Raw genomic sequence first — 21,984 nt, 5'->3', positions numbered from 1 at the left:
GTACATATGCCAGTAGAAATTTAACTGTTCTAGTGTTTTAGTTCAGACTGTTATCTGGAGGTTGTGAGTGTTCTCACCTCTCATCTTGTTTTTATCCTATAAACCATGGTGTTTTTCACTGCACTTTGTTTGTTTTTTATGTGTCAGTGTTTTTTAGGGATGCAAATACAATATTAGAGCTGAAATGCTTCCTGTAAAATAAACCAATGCAATATGGCTAAGACCTATAAGAGAGGAAGTCCCAACTTAAGAAAAAAAAGCGCATTTGTACTTTGTTCTCTGTATGCGAGTGTTTGTGGACAATTTTTCTATTATTGAAACTTGTCCATACCCAACCCATTTTTCAATAAGTATAATATTAGTGTTGCCGATTGCTTTTATGTTTATCTGTTTAATTTCTCTCTGAATATTATTATCTTCCAATCACAAATATTGAGCATGTTGCCTGACCAGAGAGCAGTTGCATTTTTATAGCGTAGTGATATCTTTGTGTCATCCATAAAAGAAATACTCAACATTGATTATGTGAAGGTTAAAATATAGCATGAAGTATATGCCATGTACTTTGTCAAAGTACTGATCGATGATATTTACCTATTTTTTAGTTTTTAAATTTAATTATTTTGATAAAACACCTCTAATAGGAGTCCCATAATTATCCTGAAAGGTAGATGCCATTCTTGATTTAGAAAAGAGGAAAATGAAACTCAAAGAGGTGAAATAACTTTTTCAGGAAGAAAAATACAAAAAAGTGTAAGACAAGACTTGGCATAAATATTTTATTCTAGCCCTAACTGGTTTGGCTCAGTGAATAGAGCGTTGGCCTGTGGACTGAAGGGTCCCAAGTTCGATTCTGGTCAAGGGCATGTACCTTGGTTGCAGGCACATCCCCAGTAGGAGGAGGCAGCTGATAGACGTTTCTCTCTCATCAATGTTTCTAACTCTCTATCCCTCTCCCTTCTTCTCTGTGAAAAATCAATAAAATATATTTTAAAAAGTATTTTATTCTAGATGAATCACATTTTCCTATTATGATGTCTCTGTTTTTACCTAAATATGATTTACTCATACCTATACAGCAATTCTCAAAAATAACTTATGTCATTATTTTCCTCAAAGTTACCTTTGAACTGTGTTTATGAACACATTCTAATTTTAATTAGAGGCATACCTTTCATTTGAATTATTTGGGACTGTTAAGATTTTTGCTTTTTATTTATTTGTACAATCCTTCTTTTTTCACTTCATACTTGTTAAACACTTTTGTGCCATTTCTGGTATTCGCATACTTGGACCCTGTGTCTACACACCCCAGCTGAGTTTCCTTAGAGACTCAGCTCAAGTATTTCATCACTGAAGACTTTTTCTTTCTTTCTTTCTTTCTTTCTTTCTTTCTTTCTTTCTTTCTTTCTTTCTTTCTTTCTTCCTTCCTTCCTTCCTTCCTTCCTTCCTTCCTTCCTTCCTTCCTTTCTTTCTTTCCTTTTTTCCTTCCTTCCTTCCTTCCTTCCTTCCTTCCTTCCTTCCTTCCTTCCTTCCTTCCTTCTTTCTTTCTTCTTTCTTTCTTTCTTTCTTTCTTTCTTTCTTTCTTTCTTTCTTTCTTTCTTTCTTTCTTTCTTCTTTTTTTCTTTCTCTCTCTTTCTTCCTTCCTTTCTTCCTCCCTCCCTCCCTCCCTCCCTCCCTTCCTCCCTCCCACCCTTTCTCTCCCTCCCACCCTTTCTCTCTCTTCCTTTCTTTCTTTCTTTCTTTCTTTCTTTCTTTCTTTCTTTCTTTCTTTCTTTCTTTCTTCTTTCTTCTCTTTCTAACAAATATACATTAATTGCCTCCTACATAGCATTCAGTATGCAAAGCACTGGAGATCCAATCGACGATGATAATATACTGAATTTTGCTTGTCCAACTTCGCTGTGCTGTGACCTTCCATGCAAGCTCCATGAGAGCAATAATGCCTTTCCATTCAATAGAATGTACTTGATTGGGGTGTTCACTGTAAATTTATATGTGTATTCCAGGAGCTTAGTAGATATTTAGCAAATATGTGGTGAATGGATATCTCAATATTAACCATTCGGAGAAAAACAAAATGGCTGACTATTTAAAAATATACAGGATGTCCCAAAAATATGTATATACACTTTAACAGCGGATAGCTCAATTTTGAAGATGAAATGTATTTGGATAAACACTGCCTTTATAATTATTCAAGGTGTATGTACATATTTTGGGGGGAAACCCTATATTTACTCTGTACTTTAGGTAATTATTTGGTTTGCTGGATATAGACTATAAGTTGGTCTGAGAATTTCTTTTAAGCATTTTGTTTATTGCCATAGAACAATTCCAGCATGTCGTAATTTCAAGAGTTTCATCAAAAGGTTGATGAGACTTGGGGACTCAACAGGGTTGAGTCACACATGTAGTCACCTGTTGGGAATGGCTGAAGGCATTTCCCCAAACCTGAATAGGAAACTGATTGTGGCTGCCAGACAGGTAAGGGGCATCTTAGTCTACATGTTATTGCGTCCTACTGGCCAAACACCTGAACAGCTGTAGGCTAATTCCCCCATTCTGACAATGGACTTTGTACCAAACCCTGACCCTTTGATGTGTATATCTCTGCCTTGCCTCAAGACAAGTTGTGTTAATAAAAACAAGGGTCCTAGACAAGGAGGGAGTCTTCAGTTCCTTTAGCTGAAGGTCCTCTGACCCCCAATGCCTTACAAAATTATATCTCGTCTCCGGACTCTGAATTAGTCTCTAGATTCCTATGTCATCTACGCACAGCCTTTTCCAGATTCCTGAACCCTTCTTGATGCTGGGACAAAAACCCTGGCAGTTTATATCACTGCCATCTATGTGATAGGCCTTCAAAAATAAGTGAATATCTATAAAATAATCAAATCACAGTGATTATTTAATTGAGTAGGAATAGCAAAGGTGACCTCCCTTAGCTCCTATACTGGAAAACAAATTAGGCTGGGAATAAAAACAAACAAACAACTTTTAAATCTTGCTGTAAGATTTGCTGTTTTGAAGCCTTATCCAAGGCATAGGATATGGTTACATAGTTGAGGTTTCAAAGTCTTCAATGTATCATGATAAATGTGGGAGATATAGTGATAATAGTATAATTAAACAGATCAGATATTATCAATAGTAAATGTCTAATATGTCAATAGAGCAAGTATTTAAAGTCCTCAAAATTAAGATTATCCTGGGGTTAATTAAAAGTTGATTATTCAATCAATGATTATTATAAGCCAGTTCTAAACTGTATGAATAGAGAAATAAGTAAGAGTTATTTTACCTTATTTTTCATAGGTACTTGGATTTTGTCTTTTTATTTTATTTTATTTTTTAGCAAAATTCAGTTTAACTGAAAACATTCTCTCTTGCCTTGTAGCTGTGTTTTATCATGATTTGATGATGTTATCTAGGTCTGACTTCAGTGATAAAAGCATTTAATTGGACAGAATACATTTTTAGATAATCCAGAGTATCTTTATCACGTATGTATTTGCCTGCCTACCATTATTCCACTAATGTTGCCATTATTGTGAATGTCACTTTTAACTTGAAGCAGTTTGCAATTACAGATATTACTACTGCTTCTGATTCATCCATTTTAACTTTCATTTTCCCCCTCAAATTTCACATAATTTATAATCACTTTAATTGGTTATCTACGTGAGTCATTCTCTTTCAAAGCCCCCTCATAAGCCCCCTGCTAATGCATTCTACCTCTGCAGAGACTGCATGTGGCCTGCAATTTGGAAATAAAACTCAACATAGGTTATTAAATGATATTATCCCATCCTCTGTGCTCTCCTGAAAACGTTCACGGCCATATTTCAATATGAAATATTCAACTTTAGTATTCTCATCACATTCAAATAACAGCTAGTACAGAATTCTGAGCAATTATGACATACCCTAAGTTGCTAATGTATTTCTCTTTCAAGTGCCTGTTCCATTTCTATTGTAATGAAGCATTTTATTAAAAATACCCTCCTTTCTACACTGTGCATTAATACGGGTGATTTCTTTAAGCAGATTGTAGTTTTTCTTGCTAGGAAAAATCAAAGGATTAAACTTCTTGACTATGGTGGAGGAGGGGACCTATTTACTAGTTAACTTTCATGGTCTCGTCCTGTTTGTCTGCCTCTCACTCCCATACCTCATTTAGAAGTCTCATGTCTCAGGTGATGTAGGTGACTGTGGATGTGTGATTGGGAGCAGAGATGTTGCCATAAGCAGTGTGAAGTGTCTTACTAATTGTGACTCCAAAGAAGGCTAATTGGGGCTCTGAAACACATTTCCCTGAGCAGAAATGCCTGCAGGAAACCGAGACTGCCTAAGGAAAGTAAAACTAGGTAAAGATCAGTTATTCTTTTGTTGCAGGGAGGATAATTCATCAGCTAAAGGGAATGAGGAAGTATGTGTGTGAGGGTCAATGTAGGTGGTGGGATAAAGTCTTACACAGTTATGTGCATTCAAAGGGAGAAGGCGCTGCCCAACAAAACAGCATGATTTGATTATAGGCAACCTTATTTCCTCCATAAGCCGTGTCTGTTTATATGTATTTGATGAATTAATTGAATGAAGGGAGTGTCCAAGATCAAAAAAGACAGACACTAGTTAAAGTGGTAAGGACAGCTTTAAAAAAATATGTATACACACACACACACACACACACACACACACACACACATACATTTTTTTATTGATTTCTGAGAGGAAGGGAGAGGGAGAGAGATAGAAACATCAATGATGAGAGAGAATCATTGATCGCTTGCTGCTGCACACCCCCCACTGGGGATCTAGCAGGCAACCCCAGGCATGTGCTCTCACCAGCAATGGAACCCTGACCTCCTGGTTAATAGGTCAACACTCAACCACTGAGACATGCCATGGTAAGGACAGCTTTTAATCAGTAAGATACTATATTAGGAATTTAGTATATTATATTCAGTAGGGTCAAGAACCATTGCGAAATGAACTCAACTTCGATTTGTACAGACGTTGACAGGTGACTGGGCCTTTTAAAGGAAGAATGGGGGAGTAGGGAGAAGGTGAGTGGGATCTCAATAGCCTCAGGGAAGTGAAAAATGACAAAAACCAGAAATGGGGGCAGTGGGTTCAGGTGACACCCATCAGGATTTGTTAACTGCTGCTTGTCAAAGTCAGGTTCCTATCCTCCCGAGAGGCTGGCTGTGGGATCCTAGCTTCCGGTCTGGACTGGAAGAAACAATAAAGTTCTTGGTAGCCTTGAGGTTTTTCAGGTAGGCACTTTAAAGGGGGTTACAGTCCTCTTAGGGATACACCCTTGAGGTGTTCAAAATGATGTTAGTGTTTTGTCTAAATCTTTAGAGGCCGAGGTTGAGGCCTGGCTGGGAAGAGGACTCAGTGGGGTCTGGCCAGTTTAGAAGGAGAGAATCATTGTCAGATGAAAATGTCAGTCACCCTGCAGGCTCTCTCATGTAGGTCACCTCATTTTTATATTCACACCACAGATAGGAGTTCTGAACTCTTATATTACAGATGAAGAATCTGAAATTCATAAAAGTTAAGTAGCACCTAATAAGTAAACGACTTGAGATGCAAAATCAGTTCATATTTGTTTCTAGCATTTTTTTTTTCTTCATTTCATTAACTAAAACATGGTTTCTTTGAAGTAGCAAGGAATTGCTGAAGGAGCAAAGTGTCAGTAGCTGAAGTTTCAGGTTTTTACCATTCTTTCTGGCCATTTCTTTTGAATGGCCAGACTTTAGGTGGGTGACTACCAATTAGTAAAGGAGTAAATCTTTCAGTGACTTAAAAGATTAATGAGCATGAAGAAGCAACAGGATTTAGAGACAGGAGTTCAGAGTGGTTGCAAGGTGGGGCAGTTTGATGTTTCAGGGCAGTATAATTCATTAAGGACTAAATGACATTAATATTTAAATAAAGCTATATATTTTAAATGGCTTTTGTCAGGTGAAACACTATAATTATTAATAATTTGATAAGTCATCAGTTTGTGCTTAATTTTTCTGAATACTTTCATAATGAAATTTTATCTATATAAGACACTGTTAGGGACAAATAAGAGAAACACACATTGAAAATGGCCTAAAAATAACAATCTATTACAACATGAAAGAAGCCATCTGGAAGTAGGTTTGGATTTCATGTTTTTCCTTTTTGGCTGTTTTTTCCTGACATCATGGAAGAAGCGTGGCTGCAATAAGTCTATATATCATATCCTTATGCAATAAGATCTGAAGTTAGGAAAGATAAATATTTCTTTTTTGTTTCATATGAACCACAACCCCCCCCAATCAATCGTTGGTGAGGATGACATTATGGTCATTTCCCTTGACTAATCAACTCTTTTCTGGTGCTGAGGTGGAGATCAACCTCCCCTGAGGCATTTGATTGGCCAATAAAATTCAGTGTTTGTGTCCAGCCGTTGTGGCTCAGTGGCCCAGCATCGACTATGAACCAGGAGGTCATGGTTCAGTTCCCCAGTCAGGTACGTGCCCAGATTGCGGGCTTGATCTCCATCAGGGGCTGTGCAGGAGGCAGCCAATCAATGATTCTCTCTCATCATTGATGCTTCTATCTCTCTTTCCCTCTCCCTTCCTCTCTGAAAGCAATAAAACATTTTTTTAAAAAATCCAGTGTTCGTTTATTAAGGAAGAATGGGGGAGGAGATTAAGTATGTGGTAGGTAGTCAAATGTGGCTGCCACGGGTGTGTTGAATGGGCCCATTTCGACAACGTATAGAAACAATATCAAAAGTCAGTATTTAGGAAGCACTTAGAGGATACCATATTTACATGCTTTGTATGTGACCTCATTTCATCCTTCAAGGTTCCTTTTATGAGTTTGATTCTGTTTTATAGAAGGGGATACAAAGAGATTTTGAAGTGTTTAAATGACTCTTCACAGTCACAAAGCTGTTCAGTGACAGAGGTGCAATTGGAACCCAGGCTGGCTGGCTGGCCACAGTCATCTTTCTCAGTCAAGTCACCATGAAAGAAAACCTCACTGTGCATAGTTTGTTACATGTGAAAATGGTAGGTGAGGACACTAACTTCCTTTGTGAATAGGCCATTTCTTATTCCTAAGAAATACTTAATTTTTTAATGTCTATATTTATTCAGCTTGTACTGTGTTTTTAAAAAGCATAAATAACCAATTAAGAGATGGAGAAGTAAAGCAATTTACCTGAGGTCCCATAGCTATGAAGTATCAAACATGGGATTTGCATGAAGGCTTATTTTGAATGTGAAAGCACGCATGCCCCCCACTATACAATATTTGAGGACTGTAGTGAAGGTATGGCAGGGGTAGGGAAAAGATTTGGAGGAAAACAAATTGTGTAAACCTTATGAGCCCTCCAGGAGCTTATAATGTAAATGCAGCTAACTTTTTAAAGGAAATATATTTAATTGTCTTTATTTTTTTTTCCAAATTAGACAGGGGAATGATGTTCTCAAGTTTAAGGAGGCCAAGAAAAATATTTATTTGATTTCTAGGAGAATTGGGTGAAAAATAGAAATGAAGGTCCGGGTATTTTTTAGAGGGAGAAGCTTAAATGAAAAACAAGGAATATTGACTTGAAATTGACTGCTGAGACAGGTTAAATATTGAAATGCGGCGGACTCACTAATCAAGGATCTAATCTAATGCATGCCTAGACCGAGAGGTGAATTACACCAGTTACTCACCTCTAGATGGTTTCTTACTTAGACTCCACAATAAATTAAAAGTCAGGATAGAGATTGAGGTCCCCAGGGTATAAAACTGTGTGCTTACTCTGTAATTACTGTTTCTTAAATAGCCATTCTATATTTTTTGTGGTGGTGTGTGTTTTTTTTTTTTAAATACCAGTTACTCTCATCAACATTGTGCATTTTTCGAATGGTCAAATACATAAATATATATAATTTTTTGTGAGTGTAGAAGTTTGTGTGTATATATATAACACATATACATAGGCATATAAAAACTTTAGAAAGCGATTCCATCATTCCATGTTCTGTCAAAATGTTTGCTACATTTGTTTCACTAGTGCTGAGATTTATGAATATTTTAAGTCGACTTGTTCTTTGCTGCTTTTTTTCCTCTAAGAATAAAATGTACTCCATGATAAAACATTGGACTTATTATTCACACTTTGCATCACTGCAGACTAATTAGCCAGTGTTTAATTTCTCAAGACTACAAAACAATATCTGTTGTCTCTCTGTTACACAAAATGAACAGCTCAACAGCTCTCACACCTTATTTTTTAAACAAAGTCCCAGTGCGCAAGCATTCATAATTTATGATATTTTCCATCAAAATGTATTCTCTGAATATAGATAAAAATCAACATTTGGAACAGGGTTGCTTCAGTTCCAGCTCAGGGGCCGTGATTGAAATGCATGCACAGGCTTGATTCTTTATATTCATTTTCTCCAATTTGTAACTGAAGAGATGAAGGCTGCTGAATATCTGACGGTGTTTGTTAGACTCTGTTTTGCATTGCACTGCACAACTGAGTTATACCATCTCTTGTTTAAAAGCTGCTGAACAAATTGCTTCACATATTTGTAATACACCGTAAGGATAGGATCATCACAGTGTAGCTACAAATTCTCTTGTATCTCCGTGGTTGATTGCCATGTCTTTTTTGAGGATTACTAAGTAGATAATCTGCTTCTGTTTCCGAGGACATAGAACAAATTCATTTGTGTAAAGAGCTTTTGTGAGAAGTGTTGGAGACTGTTTTCCACACGAAGCATTTCCATGTTTGCAGGTGTTTATGACAACGGAGTTTACGTATGTGTGGCAAAGTAAGAGTGTTCAAACAGGACAGTTTCTGTTAACTCTATCAGCAACTACTTTATGGTTTTATGGAAATAAAAATGGATTTGAGAGGAGCTTCCCTTTTTCTATAAATGGTATTGAATGGTTCCATTTTTTAAGGTTTCTTTGTTTTCTTTTTCTTAGTCCCTATGGTTTGGTGACACCAGTCAAAATTGTTTCTCAAGTGTTCAGAATTCACGTCACGTGGCCGGTTGGCTACTGAATGGATTCCTGCCAGCACATGGCAGTTCCAGGCACTGAGGCCCGTGGCTGCTGAGTCCTGGGGAGGAACTCTTTCTTGTGCCCAAGTTGGTAGTGGTTTCCTGGTAATAAATTTGGATTCTGCAGCCCAGATGATATCTTCAGCAAATAATTCAACATCTGTTTTATTTCCAACATTATTTCACACTAAGTGAAGCCCAGATCTCTATTTATAAACTAAATATCTAAATATCTTTACATTCCCTTTAGCATCAAAGCAAATTTTTGGATGATTTTACTTGCAAAAAATTTTATTTTTGTTTGTGGGCATGCAAACATTTTGAGTCAACAGAATACTCTTCCATGCCAGAGGCTGTGTGATGCTATAGGGCACAGTCTGAAATCAGACAGATTTCATTTCAAATCCGGCTCACACACTTGATATATATATATATATATAATTAGAGGCCCAGTGCATGGATTCATGTGCAGGTGGGGTCCTTCAGTTTGGCCTGTGGGGATAGGGCCAAAACCGGCTCTCTGACATCCCCTGAGGGGTCCCAGGTTGTGAGAGGGCAGTTCTCGGTGATGCACCCCGGAATCCGGCTTCCTTCTCTCTGGTTCTGGGTGCATCACCGGAAAACCCCACTGCCAAGGTACCACAGCTCAGCATCTCCTGCGTTGAGCGTCTCTGCCCCCTGGTGGTCAATGTGTGTCATAGCTACTGGCTGGTTGGCAGGTCACTTAGGTGTGTGTGTGTGTGTGTGTGTGTGTGTATGTATATTTCAGAGAAGAAGAGAGAGGGAGAGAGAAATAGAAACACCAATGATGAGAGAGAATCATTGATTCGCTGTCTCCTGCATGCCCCGCACTGGGGATCAAGCCTGCAACCTGGGAATGTGCTCTGACCGGGAATCGAATCGTGACCTCCTGGTTCATAGGTTTGATGCTCAACTACTGAGCCACACTGGCTGGGCCACACTTGCTATCTTGAACAAGTGATTCACTTCTCTATGCCTTGATATTATTTTCTGTAAAATGGGGATAGCAATAGTGCTACTTACACAGTACATGTTCAAATAATATGTTATCATCCTTAATAGTACTGTAAAGCCAAGTTATAATTATACAATTTTTTAATAACGTATTAACCAGGCTTCCTTGAGGGGCTTGCGGAGAATTTGGCTTCGTGAAAAACAATGCTCTGGTAAGATGTCAGAATGCTCATTCTGAGGCAGTGATTAGTTTTGGAAAGCTATCGCTGCACCGCTGATTACATTCTGTTGAGTTTCCCCAAACCCTTTGCCAAGGGCAGATGGCAGCTGGTAAGTTTGGCATTTTGGGCCTTTGTAGAATGTAGGCTCCCTGCTCCGCTGAATAACATGTTTGCCATCATTAGCATCATGGTGCAGGGCTTCACAGAGGGGCAGAATGAGGAATGAGGGGTAATTACTCAGTTTATTACTTAACCAACTCAGAACTGTTTAACTCCTTAAATCAGTGCAAAGTTCAGTCTCCCTTTCAAGGACTTCCCTCCTCTTTCCCACTCTCTTTCATCCTTAACTCAAATGTACATCATATATAATAATCATTAATTACTCAATTTTCTCTCCTCTTGAGTATTTCTATTTATTTCCTACAAATCTACACATTGAGTATTTATCACCTTGCCCCTCTCCAAATCTTATTGCCTGTGACTTTCACCCCTTGACCTGAGCCAGCCACCCTTTGACAGGGACTGCAAGATTGGAGAACCAAGAAGTCATGATCAGCTTTGATTTCCAAAGAGCGCTTGTAGCCCTGCCAGCGTGGCTCAGTGGTGGAGCATCAACCTATTAACCAGGAGGCCAGTGTTCAGTTCCCTAAAAGGGCACATGCCTGGGTTGTGGGCTCGATCCCCAGTATAGGGCATGCAGAAGGAAACAGATCAGTGATTTTCTCTCATCATTGATGTTTCTGTCTCTCTCTCCCTCTGCCTTCCTCTCTGAAATCAATAAAAATGTATTAAAAAAACAAACAGCACTTGTAAATAGAGTATCGAGAATGGATAGTCTTGAATGCTAGGATTTCAGTGTCAAAATTCAGTCACTGGAAAGAAAGGAGTATCTTCATAACAAGTGTCTTTTACAATATCAATAACCAATAACTCAAATTAAAGAGTTACTAAAATATGATCCATGAATGTACAAGAAGAATGTACCTGCTGTAAATATAGCTTACCATTCCCTAAAAGTGGAAGAATGCACCTCATTGTTGGGAAGGATGAAAACAGAAGGTTGTCAACTGTGTGTCTTACATGGTTTACCTTTTCCTTCTTTGTATTGTAATCATGGGCTGGATCCAGAAGACAATTGGCAAGCCTGCCCTGCCATTCCTACCACCCCAATCTCTACTCTCACTATCTTGGAAACATTCTAGAGCAAGATGGATTTTGTCTTTGTTTCCTAGCTGTAAGCCCAGAGGCACCAGAATGACTGATTATAAAAGGGAACAAAATAAGGAAGTCTAAGTTGGCCTCAGAGTTGGGCTCGTCCCCTGTCATCACTGACTAATGTAATGTGGGAAGATTTAGAAAGTGCTCCTATAATTCCTTTATTATGAAGTAGATATTACAGGAGAGTAAATTGTCACTGAACCGCGTTGGTGTGTGTGTGTGTGTGTGTGTGGGGGGGGTGGGTGTGTGTGTGTTTTGAAGATCACCAAAGCTTCAATTAGGAAAACCAGTAGCATATGGGGTAACACCACCAGCCAGGTCATGAGGGAGGGACTGCTAATCCTCTAAGTATAACCAGAGCCAATGGGAGCCAAGGTGGTGTTTGGGAACCACTGTGCATTAATCAAGCTGTGGAAATAGACCTTATGGAATGCCAGTGTTGGAGGAGCTCATCAGAGGACATGACCACCAGTTGACCTACAAGCTGGACTCTAACAATTAGAAGCTGCATATCCCCTCCCCTGTGCTTAGAATGTGTCCTCTTCCCACCATTGCTACAGTGGGAACTGTTTTCGAGGACAGAGCCTTGAGAGATTAAAGTGTTGTTAAGAAAGTAGGAGAAGTGAATCCTCATACTAATGTATCTGATATTAAATAAAATATTCCAAAATATTTAATTTACCTAAATATGTTAAGATGTATAGTCTGCAAATGCAAACATTTATTTGTAGTCACACTGTGAAAAAAAAATATATATAATAGTCTTAAAAACCTAAATAAGAACATGAAAAACAGGCAAAATAATGACATCGAAATATAAATTAATTGTGTTGCTCCATTTAAAGTTACATTTAACTTAGAGTTTTCTGGGAAAAGAGGAAAAATAAGGAAGGGATATATAATTTTTATTATGAGCTGAGAAAACCATAGTTTTTATCCAGAAGGAAAACTAAATTAATTTATTGTTTGGCTGTTTAATTCAGAAAATGATAAACAGCTAAATAGATGATGACTTGCATTCTATTTTTATGAAGATCCATTTTTTTTTAATAGTGTTGTGTCATATATCATGCATGGCAAGAGTCTAAAACAGTGATTTTTAACTGTGTTCTGCAAGAATTTTTAAAACATGCAATACCTGATTATTTAGTTAGGCATACTGACCTCTTTTCCCTTGGATTGCCAAATAAAAAAATGAAAACAGCCAATACAGCAATAGCCATTCTATGTTAATGAATCAAAATTATGTTTATTTTTTTTGTCAAATCGGCAAAATCTATAATTTATTTTTTGATGTGCTTCGAATTTTAGTAATTAGCTTATGTGTGCCATGAGATTAAGAAGTGGTTGAAAATTGTTGATCTAGAACATAGCAGGTTATATTAATCTATAATATATTTACTTATATATGTTTATATATATATTTATAAATCAAAGAAATACATTGTTATTTAGTGTTTATTGTTTAGTATATTGTTTAGATATTTCAGTCATATTAGATTTTTTACCTTATAGTAAGATGTTAAACTGTAATTTAGAGTGATTAATAATAAAAAGAAAAGTTTACAAATGTATCTTTGAGGGTTTTGGCTTCATTTTCATTCACTAATTTCTATTTACCAAACTTTTGCTTTGCTAGCCATTGAACTCATGAGTAATAAAAAGATTTATAAGTCCTGGATCATTTTCTCAACAGATTTATCATCTAGCATCAATAATAATACACTTATTCCCAAAGCAAGAACACAAAGAAATATATGATATCCTATATAATAAAAGGCTAATATGCAAATCGACCAAAAGGCAAAATGACCAGGTCACTATGAAGTGCACTGACCACCAGGGGGCAGACACTCAATGCAGGAACGGCCACCTGGTGGTCAGTGTGACCGCACAGCGGGAGTGCCACTCAGCTAGAAGCTGGGCTCATGGCTGGCGAGCACAGTGGTGGTGGCAGGAGCCTCCCCGCCTCCACGGCAGCGCTAAGGATGTCCAACTGCTGGCTTAGGATATCCCCCGAGGGCTCCCGGACTGAGGGAAGGCATAGACTGGGCTGAGGGATGGCACCCCCCGAGTGCACGAATTTCATGCACCGGGCCTCTAGTTTCCATATAAGTGACAAAATGTGGTATCAGCCTGTGAATGAAATTTGAGCATATGAGTGTGCACCAAGTGCTGAGAATTCCATTGAAATAACACAGTGAAATTGAGTCTCTGATTCAGGAAGACCAGAGACTTAACCAGTTTTGTTCTGAAACCTAAACCATTTTCAGTTCCTAGATTATACCTCTATCTCTGGGGTAGGAGCCTTGCTTTGGAGCAAAGAAGATGGTTAGGTTTTGGGTTTTCATAGAATACCTATAACAAACAAAGGAAGTTACAATGTTTATTTATAAGAGAAAGACTTGCAAATTATTTTAATCAACATCCTTATTTTACAAATGAAAATAAAAAATTCCTTAAAGGTATAAGGGACTTGTTTATTAACTACTAGTATTCACAGCTAGCAAGTAGCATGGTCTTGGGCTTGATCTAAATCAGGAGTGGGGGACGTTCAGCCATAGGCCATATAAGACCCACAAAATCATTTGGTCTGGCCCTGACAAGGCATTAGGGATGAGTTGATTAAATGTTTGACCAAATATAGCAGGCTAATTTTTAAGTTAATAATTTTGTCTGGCCCACAGATGATGTTATAAATATACAAATGGCCCTTAGCAGAAAAAAGGTTCCCCACTCCTGGTCTAAATCAACTTTTCAATTTAAGTAGAAAAATCTTAAAACACTTCATTTTAGGAAATAAAAACGTTTCTTTTAGGCCAAATTCTGAGTGCTTTTATTTTAAATGTGCCAGTTTATTGTTTACATTATTATACCCAAATATCCACTATATTACTTTATTACAATGGAAAGGGACTTAAAAATTAAAGAGTAGAACTGTTTTAATATGTTCTATCTTCCCAGGAGTGATAATCTCTGTATCAGAGAGGACATTTATAAGATCAGGAATGTTCCACTGTTTCTTTAATATTTTGTGGTTAATTGGAAGAATTTAATTTCTCTCTTTTTAACTACTGAAATTATTATTATTAAAGATAAGAGTCTTACTGCATCTGAATTAAGTGTGTTAATTTCACTTGGAATCAAACCAATACATTTTATTTCTTAGATGAGGGTTCATTTTAAAAGAAAATTAATGAAAATACTGCCATACTTCCAGGGCTAAGAATGCAGTTTTGGGATGAAATAGCTAATGAACTGCATATACTGGAGTGTATCAGAATGAGAGAGTGGGTCCCGTGGAACAAATTTATGAAGTATATCCACAAGTATATGCAAAGTCTTGGCCAAAGAGTTTTGAGCAAATTGATAATGCCTTTGGGCAAATGAAGTGAAGATAGAATTGAGTACAAGCAAGGACAGTCAATATTTTTTATTGACTTGTAAATAATTGCAGGGACAACTAGAGAATAAACTAAGCCATTTTCTATCCAGAGTCACTTCAAATGTTAAAGGCAAGAAATAAGTTCCATGAGAATGTTGAGAACTTGTAAAGCATTAGCATAGCATGGATTTATCCTGGAAGCATGGTGATGGTGGTGGAGAGAGGACGACCTACATCAGCGGTTCTCAACCTGTAGGTCGCGACCCCTTTGGGGGTCGAACGGCCCTTTCACAGGGGTCGCCTAAGACCATCGGAAAACACATATATAATTACATATTGTGTTTGTGATTAATCACTATGCTTTAATTATGTTCAATTTGTAACAATGAAAATACATCCTGCATATCAGATATTTACATTACGATTCATAGCAGTAGCAAACTTACAGTTATGAAGTAGCAACGAAAAAATCATTATATGACTGGGGGTCACCACAACATGAGGAACTGTATTAAAGGGTTGCGGCATTAGGAAGGTTGAGAACCACTGACCTACGTGATCCTGGAAGTAAACAAGGTTTAGGTTGACCATTTTCTAACATCTTATCAAAGGCAGAAAGAGGATTAGTTATCTGGAGACAGCTAGGGTATATTTCAGAAAAGAGGGTGGTTAGGGAAGAAGAAGGTGTAAAAGCATTTTAAAGCTTGAGATTAAATGCTCAGAATGAGAATTCTCTTGAAATCTTTTAGAAATTCAGGAGAAAGGTACCAGGAGATTATGTGTCAGGGGAAGACTCGCTTCCTGTTCATAGAAAGCCCCTCTTCTTGTTGTGTCCACATAGGGCAGAAGGGATGGGAGCACTCACTGGAGTTTCTTTTATCAGGGCACTAACCCCCTTTGTGAGGGCACCCCCCCTCCCCAATGATCTAGCCAAATCCCAATATCATCACATTGGGCCTTTGAATTGGGGTGGAGGGGTGCAAACATTCATTCCATAGCAGCATTTAACCATGACAACTTCTCATTTTCTTATGGAGTTCTAATTTTTTTTAATTGACCACAGGCAGTCTGGGGTAAGTCTTACTTTATATTTTCCAATGCTGGATAAGGTGAGTTTACTTGTGTATTTATTGAAAACATCTTTGGAAAATAACCTGTTTTCCAGTCATTTTGATATGTTAGATTTGTAGAGAAGAATAAAACACTGTCTTTTTCCTTAAGGAACTTGGAGTCTCTTTTCAAGAAGCCACATAAGCAGACAGTTCCAGTAAGATATTCTAATTATAACCAACATCTCATATATGGAACTAATTTGTAAACATGGACTAGTACCGATACATCATTCATCATGCTATTTTACTAGTCTATTTTCAGTTTTATAATTATTTCTTCAAACATGGAATATGTGAATGTATGTTAATTTCAAATTTGATTTTTCTCAAAGGAAGAACTATGAATAAAAATACTTTTTTCTAGCTCTAGCTGGTTTGGTTCAGTGGATAGCGTGTCAGCCTGCAGACCAAAGGGCCCCAGGTTCGATTCTGATCAAGGGCATGTACCTTGGTTGCAGGCTTCTCCCTGGCCCGGGCCCTGGTCAGGTGCGTGCAGGAGGCAACCAACGGATGTGTTTCTCTCACAGCGATGTTTCTCTCTGTCTTTCCCTCTCTTCCACTATCCCTAAAAATTAATGCAAAAATATCCTTGGGTGAGGAATAACAAAAAAAGGAATATTTTTTCTAGTTTATAGTGAGTTCTCATTGTGAACATTAAAAGGGACCCATTGTTTGAGCCCTCTACACCTCCTTTTAAAAAATCACAAGCCTCCGAATCCCAATCATCTTGTTATTGACAAATGTTAAAATCACAATTCAGCTCAAAAATTTATGTTGTGCGAAGCATATTTACTCATCAGATTCTTTAATGAGGCCTGGCCAGCTCTTTCCAGTGAAAACCAGACCCAGTGATTCATACTTCCCAAGCAGACCTTCAGTCTCAATGATTTTGAGTCATATCTGAGGTCACTTTGTTTTTGTCATTGTACTTAATCTTCCCAGCATCTCATTGTTATTGCCAGAAAACTTGGGTGTGCAGCCTGCATGTAATCAGGGACAGACAAATGCGGCATGGACTACCTTAACGGAATTAAAATGAGACAGGGCTATTGCCGACTTAAGCAAGACAAACATATTAAACTTGTACCCAAAGTGCCTACTCTTCTGTTTTTCTCTGTAACACTGCATTGTATGACATGTCTATAGTAGTAGTATGCTAATATTGTTATGTAAAATCAGTGTTTTCATATGAGTTTACCTGATTATAGTTACTATTCTGTTGGTGTATAGGGAAACAAACAAGTATCTCTGTGTGGAGATGTTTAATATTTAAAATTTTTCAACAAAATTATATGATATGCTATCAGAGAGATATATCAGCCATGTTTTTCATAAGTATGACTATTTAAAATCACTTTTAGTATTAAAATTTAGTATGGAATAAACTTATTTCTGAGAGCATTTGAATAATAATATAGCACTTCTTCGACTTTCTTTAAGTGTAGGCTAAAATGTTGCTTCACATAAAGTTTATTCTGCAACCCACATATCCACACTCTTTAATTTTAAAAACATACATTTTCTATAATCAAAGGTGTGCTTTTACACAAATATTTTACAATGTTTGTTTTTATGTGATGTGACTCCTTACATCGCCCCAAACTTTAATTGTTATGTGTTCTGATGAAATCTGTGACAAGTGGTCAAGGTATACTTGGACTTAATCACAAGCATTTAATGAAATTCAGAGAACAATAGGTTCTTTCTGATGTAAAATTCTTAGTTGTCATGTTGCTAGTGTGCTGTTTGTGACTAGAATGCAAAGTAGTTTTAATCCATACATCCTTTTTTCTGTGCTGGGATGCCTGCCAAATCTATGTCTGTGATTAACTTTTGAGGTTGTCAACTTGAAACAAATGTAGGGGCAGGAGGACTTAGAGCAGTGGATTTGCATTTAATGCATATTTGCAAAAGTGCTAGCTTTCAGAATTAGAAAACAAATTGTTATCTTCATAAACTAAGACTGCTTAGCATTGCATTTGCTGTTTAAACTGTCCCATTTTTTAGTTTAAATCTTCAGTACATTTCATGTAACATCGATAAAATTAAAAAAAATATCTCTTGCAATCATGTTATATGATTATTTATGTTATTTTGGTGTCAAAACTCCCTGCTTGTGAACTGGCTTTGAAAGTCAGTAACATTCAGGGGCACTTGTTACCTGATTTGCTTAATTCTTTGGAAGATTGTTTAATATTCTAGCCAAATTTAGGAAGAAAAAAACCACCCTTGGCTTGAAAACAGAATTCCTGGGATCAATCAAGCATTGACTTAATTTCTCTGGGCTTCCATATCGTCGTCTATATAAATGTGTTATTTGTGGTTACATGTTCCGGTATATTCAAATTATTAAGGCACAAATAGGAATAGAAGGTATGAAAATTAATACTTAATACAAGCTGTGTCCCAGGTTGTGTTAGACACTTTGAATGAACTCTTTAAATTGATTTCAGAGAGGAAGGGAGAGGGAGAGAGAGAAACATCAATGATGAGAGATAATAATTAATTGGCTGCCTCATGCATGCCCCACAATGGGGGTGGGGGTCGAGCCTGAAACCCAGGCATATCACCTGACCAGGAATTGAACCATGATCTTCTGGTTCATAGGTCAGTGCTCACCCACTTAGCCACACTGGCCTGGCAAGACTATGTTCTTGAGGCTCTAACTGAGCATGTGTTCTGTCCTTTTCCACCTCCTAAAGGACATCTGCAATTCCTTGTCTCATGACCACTGCTTCCCATCTTCAAAGCTAGCAGTATAGTCTTCAAATTTCTCTCCATCCTCCCCTCCCTTACCCTCTCCTCCTTTTTTCCTTCATCTTCATCTGAATCAACTGCCTCAATTTTCCTTTGTAAGATCCTTTAACATTATAATGAACCCAGATAATAATTCAGGATAAACTCTCTATGCTAGGTTCTTATCAGGGTGTTTCATTCTTTTTTCTACCACAAGCGCACTCTACTAACTGACTCTTGGCATTGCATTTTCTTCTAGAATGAGTGGTGTTGAGGGATATAATGGAGAATGTATTAATCCCATCTGTGAAGACTTTAAAAGAGATTATTTCATATTAAGTGATTAATCTGATAAATGGTGACACATTTAAACTCAGCAACTAACATTGTTCATAGTTTAAATAATGGAGAAATATAAAATGCAGTGGGCTTTAAAAGCTGAATAAGTTGTGTGATGAACTTATCACAATTATTTCAATTGATAAATATTAATACATGTATGAATTTAACATTCTAAAAAGATAAAGATTAAAATGAATAGAGAAAGTATTTTATCTTCAAGTTGTATTTTCTGGAATTAAAAAAACATCTACATTAATAAACATATTAAATGCATGGTACTTTATACTTTGCAAACATTTTTCTAATCTGTGTTCCCATTGAATCTCACATTAATCTTGGAGGTAATAGAATTGATGCTTTAAAACCCGCTTTGTAAATATATTGCCTTACTTGAGGCCTGATAGCTAACATGTATCATTAGTTTTACTGTTTGTTTTTTCTGCCATTTTAAATTTTGAATTTGTCATTTTTTATTGAGTTGTTCTATAACCTGCTGTAATAAATTTCAGATTCTAGACAGAGTATTCATCCTAATAAAGAAAATGCCATCCATGAAACATGGAGAGTTTTAGTAAATCCCCCAGTATAACTAATTTGTAACACAGCCTGCCTGCTACCTTGTTAACTGGATTCCACTCTAAAGTGATTATCTCTGGCTCCAACTACCCCACAAATTCTTAGAATGTAATGAACCCGTAGTCTTCTGACTTTACTACTTATACAGGTTCATGTCTGTCATACAGTAATTGGCAATAAATAGTCTTATGTTGGTGTGATCTAGGTCATCTTGACTTTGGCAGAGGAAACCTACATCATTATAAAACTCTTCAAGTGAGATCTTCAGTATACAGGTAGGCAGTGATGGCTGTTAGAATTGGCAGGCAAACTAGAGACATATTTAATGTTTGAAATAAGCCTTTGCTATGTTAGCCGAACACTTTTGCCTTAATATTTATTAACATTTATTAAATACTAGAGGCCCGGTGCACAAAATCCGTGCACTCAGGGTAGGGGAGTCCCTCAGCCCAGCCTGTACCCTCTCACAGTCTGGGAGCTCTCGGGGGATGTCCAATTGATGGCTTAGGCCTGCTCAGGTGTGGGCCTAAGCCATCAGTTGGACATCCTTAGCACTGTCGCAGAAGCAGAGCAGGCTCCTTCCATAGCCACTGTGCTCACCAGCTGTGAGCCTGGCTTCTGGCTGAGTGGTGCTCCTGCATTGAGTGTCTGCCCCCTGGTAGTCAATGTGCATCATAGCGACTGGTCATTCTGCCATTCAGTCGATTTGCATATTTGTCTTTTATTATATAGGATTCTCTCTCCCTACCAACCCCCCTCTCTCACACAGACAATTTTATTATCTTTATTTGTAAACGTATGATTTGACTGTTGTCATATGTTCTTTCTGTGGTTTAGGTAGATGTTATGTTTTTATAATCCTCATATGGAGATCTTAACACAGATAATACTTTCTAGTAGAGGAACATTAAAGCAAATGTGGTCTGATAGGTTTCAATATTGATTAGATATTTTTAAACTGAGCAAAATTGTCCCTCACTGACTTTGATGTGATATCAATGTGATAGTGAACATACTAATTGAGGAAAAAATTGTACCAGGTTTTGACCATTTTCAATTAATTTATTTTAAAAAATCAGTTTCATTCTGAATAACTCCATAGATGATTTCCCTTATAAAGTGATTTCCACATAGTGGTAGCATGCTATAGCCAGTGATTATTTCAATGGAAATAAAGCTGTAGCCATTAAAATATGTTTATTACTTAGTAAGGAAATTAAGTTATAAGTTATGTTTACTTACACATAATAAGTAAAATAGCTATTTGAAAATTTTAAAGTTTTCTATAAGATTTCTCTTGTCAGGTAGGCTAATAAGTCTCTATGATTCTGTCTTCTAGAAACCAATGGCTTTAGTCTGTGAATTATAGGGTGGCTACGCATTAACACCAGGAAATGTTATTGTAATTTCCAGAAACACCATCAGCAAGGTAATAGCAAAGTAATCCTAATGTCTACATTACCTCAGTTTGAAAAGAAAAATAGGTGTTTACTACAGTAAATCAAAATAAATTTCTCAGTGTTTCATATCTACCTTCTTTATTTTGCCTTAGTTCTAAAATGTGTATTACTCTTAGTACTTTTAAAAAGGAATATAATTACAGTGCATTTGAAACTATAAGAAAATGTTATTTCACTGAAGTGTTCAAGTACTAATTTACTCAAACAATAGAATAGTCAGAGACACAATTATTACCTAATTTCATCAGGTAAATTAATGGTTGTTCGTAGCTAGGAACAACTCATCATTACTTTTGTGTGACCTGAATCTCCTTTACATAAAATATATTCAGAAATTAATTTATCCACACATGTTGGCAAAATGCTATTCTGTGTTCTTTCTAATTCTATTTAACTCTAATTCCTAACAACACACAGTTTTTTTCTTTGATGAGAAAGTGATAAGTGACTGCGGCTCAGATCTTGGTGGCAGAAAAATAATATATATCTGCTTTATCTATGGAATGATATTGATGACAGGACACATTTTTCAATAGTAGTCCATGCTTTCCTGTTATTTTGTATGTTATTATTCTCCTAAAAGCTACGCCAGTTAAGGATTTCCAAGAAGACAAAGGATTTTATGGATGATATTCAGACTCTTCAGAATGAGTAAGATTTGGTGATATAGAATTGATTATTCACTTAAAGTTGTTTCTGTTCAATATAATACTTAATAATAATAATAAATGCCAGGCAATTATCATATTATAGGCTCTATGTTAGGCTACATGTTCAATAAGAGACCAATTAGCACTAATTTGATAATTTGTTGCAAAAGACGGTGTTAAGACTTTGTGATTATCATAACTAAAAGCTAACAGAACACTGTACAGATCTTACTGGAGTTCAGATTTAGTGACT

At 36.9% G+C, this 21,984-nt stretch overlaps 1 protein-coding gene across 2 annotated transcripts in view; it reads left to right on the top strand.

Moving 5' to 3' along the window:
* The window catches only part of NCAM2 (neural cell adhesion molecule 2), a gene marked incomplete at its 3' end in the record, with an annotated part of 413,596 nt that overhangs the window by 8,386 nt on the left and 383,226 nt on the right, over window positions 1–21,984 (top strand). The gene's annotated exons all lie outside the window — the stretch shown is intronic.

Source organism: Myotis nattereri (genome assembly GCF_964212035.1).
Source record: "Myotis nattereri genome assembly, chromosome: 3".
NCBI lineage: Eukaryota > Metazoa > Chordata > Mammalia > Chiroptera > Vespertilionidae > Myotis > Myotis nattereri.
The sequence above is the reverse complement of the archived record's forward strand: the minus strand, read 5'-3'. Positions and strand labels throughout refer to the sequence as shown.